The sequence below is a fragment of the Colobus angolensis genome, unplaced genomic scaffold, assembly GCF_000951035.1.
Source record: "Colobus angolensis palliatus isolate OR3802 unplaced genomic scaffold, Cang.pa_1.0 Scaffold108, whole genome shotgun sequence".
NCBI classification, from domain to species: domain Eukaryota; kingdom Metazoa; phylum Chordata; class Mammalia; order Primates; family Cercopithecidae; genus Colobus; species Colobus angolensis.
Window position 1 is genome coordinate 5382236 of NW_012111808.1, and position 6000 is coordinate 5388235.

Consider the following 6000-nt stretch of genomic DNA (forward strand, 5'->3'; position numbering starts at 1 on the left):
ACCGAGGTTGGCTCTCTCACCAGCATTGCTATAATCTCCTCCCCTCAGACAAGGAATCTTCAGATATTAATTGGCAAGCTTGTCTTCTAACTCCACGCTTCCACTATGCCAATCCTATTTTAAGTAACTCTTTGAGAGACAGCTTGTTATATCAGAAGGAGAACCCTGTGTGATCTCGAGGGAAGGTTATTCAACCTCCTAAAACCTCAATTTTATTATCCATTGGATCAGCAGTCCCCAACCTTTTTGGCACCAGGGACTGGTTTTGTGGAAGACAATTTTTCCACCGATGGGATGGCAAGGGAATGATGCTTTGTGGATGAAACTGTTCCAGCTCAGATCATCAGGCATTAGTTAGGTTCTCATGAGGAGTACATAACCTAGATTCCTCGCATGTGCAGTTCACAATAGGGTTCAAGCTCCTGTGAGACTCTAATGCTGCTACTGATCTCTCAGGAGGCAGAGCTCAGGTGGTAATGCTTGCTCACCCCACTGCTCACCTCCTGCTACGCAGACAGGTTCCTAACAGACCATGGACCAGCACTGGTCCATGGCCCAGGGCCTGGGACTCCTGCGTTAGATGGACATAATAGTACTACCTCTTAAGATGTTTGTGAAGCATAAGTTAGAGTAAAATTTGAATACAACTCACCACAAATGATAGGAGTTATTAGGAGCTAACGAAGTGAGACAACATATAAATAGATATGTATATATAGATGGTAACTGTGGGGTGTGTGTGTGTGTATGCGTGTGTAATAAATGTTTGTAAACTACCATCATATACCCTTTCCCCAAAACAATGTACATATAAGAAGAAAAACTGGCCTTGTCCCTATATAAATGGAAGAAAACTTAAATACAGCATTTTTAAAGTGTAGAAGAAGCTTATTAGAGTGATTTTCAAAAACATAAATGAGGCCAGACATGGTGGCTCATGCTTAAAATCCCAGCATTTTGGGAAGCCAAAGCTGGGAGGATTGCTTGAGCCCAGGAGGTCAAGGTGGCAGTGAGCCATGATAGTACCACTATACTCCAGCCTGGGCAATGAAACACACACACACACACACACACACACACACACACACACGAAGATTGTGGAGCTCCAAAGCAGATATAAATAGACAACAGAACCACATACAGGCTAAGCCACAGAAACTATTATCTGGGCCAAGTGTGAGCAGATAGTGTCTGGGAGGATGTGTGGACCCTCTCTAGGAATAAAACAAGTGCAAGAAGATGAGGGAAGGGGGCATTGAGAAAGAAAGTGACCTGGGAGAGCAATAACAACTTCTAAGCTGACAACAGCTAAGATAGGGAACATAGCATGTTTGTGTATGCACTTGTGTGTGTGTTTATCAGTATGTCATAGGCCACATCAAGGCAGGAGAGAAAGAAAATAGGAATGAAAGTAGTAATGCAGTAAAATAAACGATGGCAGATAAAATGTGAAATAGATTTGGTGTTTTTGAAACATTGTTGACAAAACAAAAATGACTAGTAGCCTCTAAAAATTTTGTGTAAAGGAACATTTTCAGGCCGGGAGCAGTGGCTCAAGCCTATAATCTCAGCACTTTGAGAAGCTGAGGTGGGCGGATCACCTGAGGTCAGGAGTTTAAGACTAGCCTGGCCAACATGGTGAAACCCTGTCTCTACTAAAAATACAAAATTAGCCAGGTGTGGTGGCACACGCCTGTAATCCCAGCTACTTGGGAGGCTGAGGCAGGAGACTCACTTGAATCTGGGAGGCGGAGGTTGCAATAAACCAAGACTGCACCACTGCACTCCAGCCTGGGCAACAGAGTGAGACTGTCAAAAAAAAAAAAAAAAAAAGGAACATTTTCAGCATATACAGAATTATAGAGAACAGTTCACCACATATATTCACCACCGAGCTTCAAAAACTATCAACTCATGTCCTGTGTCAGCCATCATCCAATATTTGGTTTTTTGTGACTGGTTTATTTCACTTAATTTAGGGTTATTGAGGTTCATCCATATCATAGCCTGTGTCTGCATTTTATTCCATTTTAATTGGTGAATAGTATTCCATTGTATGGAGCTACCAAATTGTGTTTATCCATTCATCACTTGATAGATCTTTGGGCTGTGCCTGGTGTTCGGCTGTTACGAATAATGCTACTATGCACATTCATGTATAAGTCATTCCTGTGGACATATGTTTTCATTTCTCTTGGGTGGATTTTTTGGGTGGATTCTTGGGTATATTTGTTGGGTATGTTTGTGTTTAACATTTCAACAAGCTGTCACGCTGTTTTCCAAAGTGGCTGTACTCTTCAATATTCCTGCCAGCCATCTATGAGGGTTGTAGTTTCTCTCTGTGCACTTTGCATTCTCTCTTTTATTGTAACCATCCTAGGGAGTGCAAAGTGGTATCTCAATGTGGTTTTAATTTTCGTATTTCTAATAATCGATGATGTTGAGCATATCTTAATGTGTTGATTAGCCATTCCTAGGCTGCCCTTGGTGAAATGTTCACTCAAGGATTTGGGTCATTTGTAATTGGGTTGATTGTCTTCTTATGGAGTTGTAGAAGTTCTTTTTAGATTCTTGATACAAGCCCTTTATCAGATATATGATTTGTAAATAGTTTCTCCCAGCCAGCGGTCCATTTTCTTCATGATATTTTTTGAAGTCAAAGTTTTTTCAATACAATTGAAGTTGTATTCAACTTCAATTTATCAATATTTTTATGGTTCATGCTTTTAATGCTGAATCCAAGGATCCTTTGCCTAAAGGTCACAAAGATTTCCTCCTATGTTTTTTTCCAGAAGTTTTTACTTTTAGCTTTTACATTTTGGGCTATTATCCTTTGTGTATGGTGGAGGTACTTTTTTTGTTGTTGTTGTTGGCATATGGATATATAATTGTGCCATTTGCTGAAAAGAAATCCCATGGAAATGTTTTGACACCTTTGTCAAAAATCAATCAACCATAAATGCCATGAATGCAAGGATTTAGTTCTAGACTCTAATCTGTTTCATTGACCTATTTGTCTGTCTTTACATAAATACCACACTGTCTTAATTAACAGGGCTTTGTAGTAACTTTTGAAATGGGGCAGTATTGCCGGGCACCGTGGGTCACGCCTGTAATCCCAGCACTTTGGGAGGCCGAGGTGGGCAGATCACAAGGTCAGGAGTTCGAGACCAGCCTGGCCAATATGGTGAAACCCTGTCTCTACTAAAATTACAAAGATTAGCCAGGCGTGGTGGTGGGTGCCTGTAATCCCAGCAATCCCAGCTACTTGGGATTACTTGGGAGGCTGAGGCAGGAGAATTGTTTGAACCCGGGAGGCAGAGATTGCAGTGAGCCAAGATCGTGCCATTGCACTCTAGGATGGGTGACAGAGCAAGATTCCGACTCAAAAAAAAGAAAAAAGAAATGGAGTACTATAAGTCCTCTAATATTGGTTGTTTTTTTTTTCCCAAAATTGTTGTTTTGTGATAAAGTGATCATTTATACCAGAATTTCAACTTGCTTTTAAAATTTGGATGCCTTCTCTGAGACAAGCACCATGTCTATCATGATTGTAATTCAGTCTATTACCTCAGGCAGAGACATACATGTTCACAAATATCACGGCCCTGGTTCAGCCCTAAAGTTCAAGTGCACACAAGTCATACATACAAGATGCCATGGCAGACAGGGCTAAGAACAACTCAATCTGCTGGAGTTCGTTTTAGAAGACTTCACATAGGAGACGGAGGTGACAGGGGCCTTGAAAAACGGGTCAGCTTCATTAAGATGAGCTGAAGAAACTGATCCAGGGCTGGGAAGGAAATGGGAAGAGGCAGGAGGGTGTGAAAGCAGATCAGAGGGGTGATTTTGGAGAAGTGGCTAGGGGGAGAACACAAGACTGGAAAAGTGAGGTGTGCGCCTCAGGCTCAGAAACCTCAGGCAATATTTGGAGCAGCTGAGGGAAACAGGGACCCAAGGGGGTGAAAAGGCAGCCAGGCCATTTTTCTGCTCTATGCAAAGGATACATCTTGCCAGGTGCAGTGGCTCATGCTTATAATCCCAGCACTTTGGAAGGCTGAGGTGGGAGGATTGCTTGAGTCCAGGACTTCAAGACCAGCCTGGATAACGTAGTAAGACTCCATCTCTACAAAAAATAAGAAAATCCACTAGGTATGGTGGTACATGCCTGTAGTCCCAGCTACTCGGGAGGCTGAGGCAGGAGGATCTCTTGAGCCCAGGAGTTGGAGTCTGCAGTGAGCTATGATAGCCTCGCTGCACTCCAACCTGGGTGACAGGGTAAGACACTGTCAAAAAAAGAAAAAGAAAACAAAAACAAAAGCGAAAACAAAAACACATTCTTTGCCCCTAACCCTGTTCAATCCTCTCAAAGAACACTGTATTCCGGTAGGAAGGGGACAAGGAGGGAGCGTGAGCCACCCACACAAATCTTCTGCTCCTACAGGAAGAATAAATAAAACCCTACCGATGTGAGTCACCAATACCATCTTCAGCCGTAAATGACAAAGCATTTTTATTGTTCTTTACCCTGCATGCTTGAAACCTGGCAGGTCTGAGGATTAACACGAGCCACTGTCCTGCCTGAGCAGAGGATGATCTTTGTACCACCCTGGCAACCCCTATTAAAGCCTCAAAGCTTGTGCCTTTCTCTTGCTCCTTTTCCAAGTTGGCTGGGTATTTTTAAAAACTTGCCTTTGCCTCTAGAGCCTTCCTATCAACCACTGGTATGGGCCAAAATGACCACCATAAATGTGATGTCTCCTTTTTGCTAAATTTTCAGACTCTAATCTAAAACGGAATGGATTTGTGCAATGTCTGAACCCTTGAGACTATTTCTGCTTGGAATGGAGATTGATTCCTTTCACATTTTGGGAATGGCCAGCTCCCAGAAATCCAACAGTGTCCTCGTCATAGATTTCTGCCAACATGGCTCTGCCTAATAAATACAAACCCAAGCACTAGAGACCATTGATCCCCATTTCAGCCTTCTGGGAGTCTCAGAACATATGTACAAGCAAAGCACCCACATCCTGGTGGCTCTGGGTGCATTGTGTTGAGATGGGATTTGAGTGAGATGTGTAGGGAGATGAAGTGGGGCAAAGACAGAGAAATCCTTTCTCCATTTTTATCAGATCTGCTACCTTTTGCTCCCTTGGAGATTCTGAGAAGATATAGTTAAACATTTTTGAGTAGTCAAGAGTTATTGATACACATGGTCAGTTGGCCAACACACAGCCATGCTAGCCTCTTTGTCTCATGAGTGACATCCTGTAGCAAAGCTGAAAAAGTAAGTCCTTCCTCACCGAGCCTTCCTTGCAGCTAAAGACAGCTATGTGACCCAGTTCTAGCCAATGAGATATAAGAGGAAGGGTGACAGAATCTTTTGCAAAAAATGTTTTCTTTACTGATGAAAGAAAAGAGGCATTTGAGGAAAAGTTATTTTGTTGTTAGTTCATGCCCCTCTCCCACTACTTCCTGTCTTGGAATTCTGTTGCAATGTCTGAAGCTGTAGCAGCCATTCTGTAATCAAGAGGCCTTAAGCACAAAGATGAAAAACCAACACACGGAAGATGGTGGAGAAGGAAAGATAGAAACAGCCCTGCTCTTTGATGCCATCCCTGAGCTGCTAGTCCAGTGCTGGTCTGGATTCCTCCAGACTTCTTGTTTGGTCAAATAACAAGATGCCATCATTGTTTAAGCCATGGTTAACAGAGTTTTCTATGCCTGGCAGCCAAATATATTCAAAATAGTGTAGATTCTGCTACTTTCTCTCTCCTAACCTCTGGAAGTTGCCTTTACTTACACTAAAATGTACAGAACTTTCCTGGTCCCTGCCCAGAAAATCAATTTAGTAAAAAGAATGGCTGGACTTCCAGTAAAATGCCCTAGCAATAGATGATCCATCAATAGATGGATGATGATATAGTGGTGGTAGTGAAAAGGGCAGGTGCATGGCTCAGGGCCTCTGTGTGACAAGCAGCCCTTGCCTTGCCCTGACTG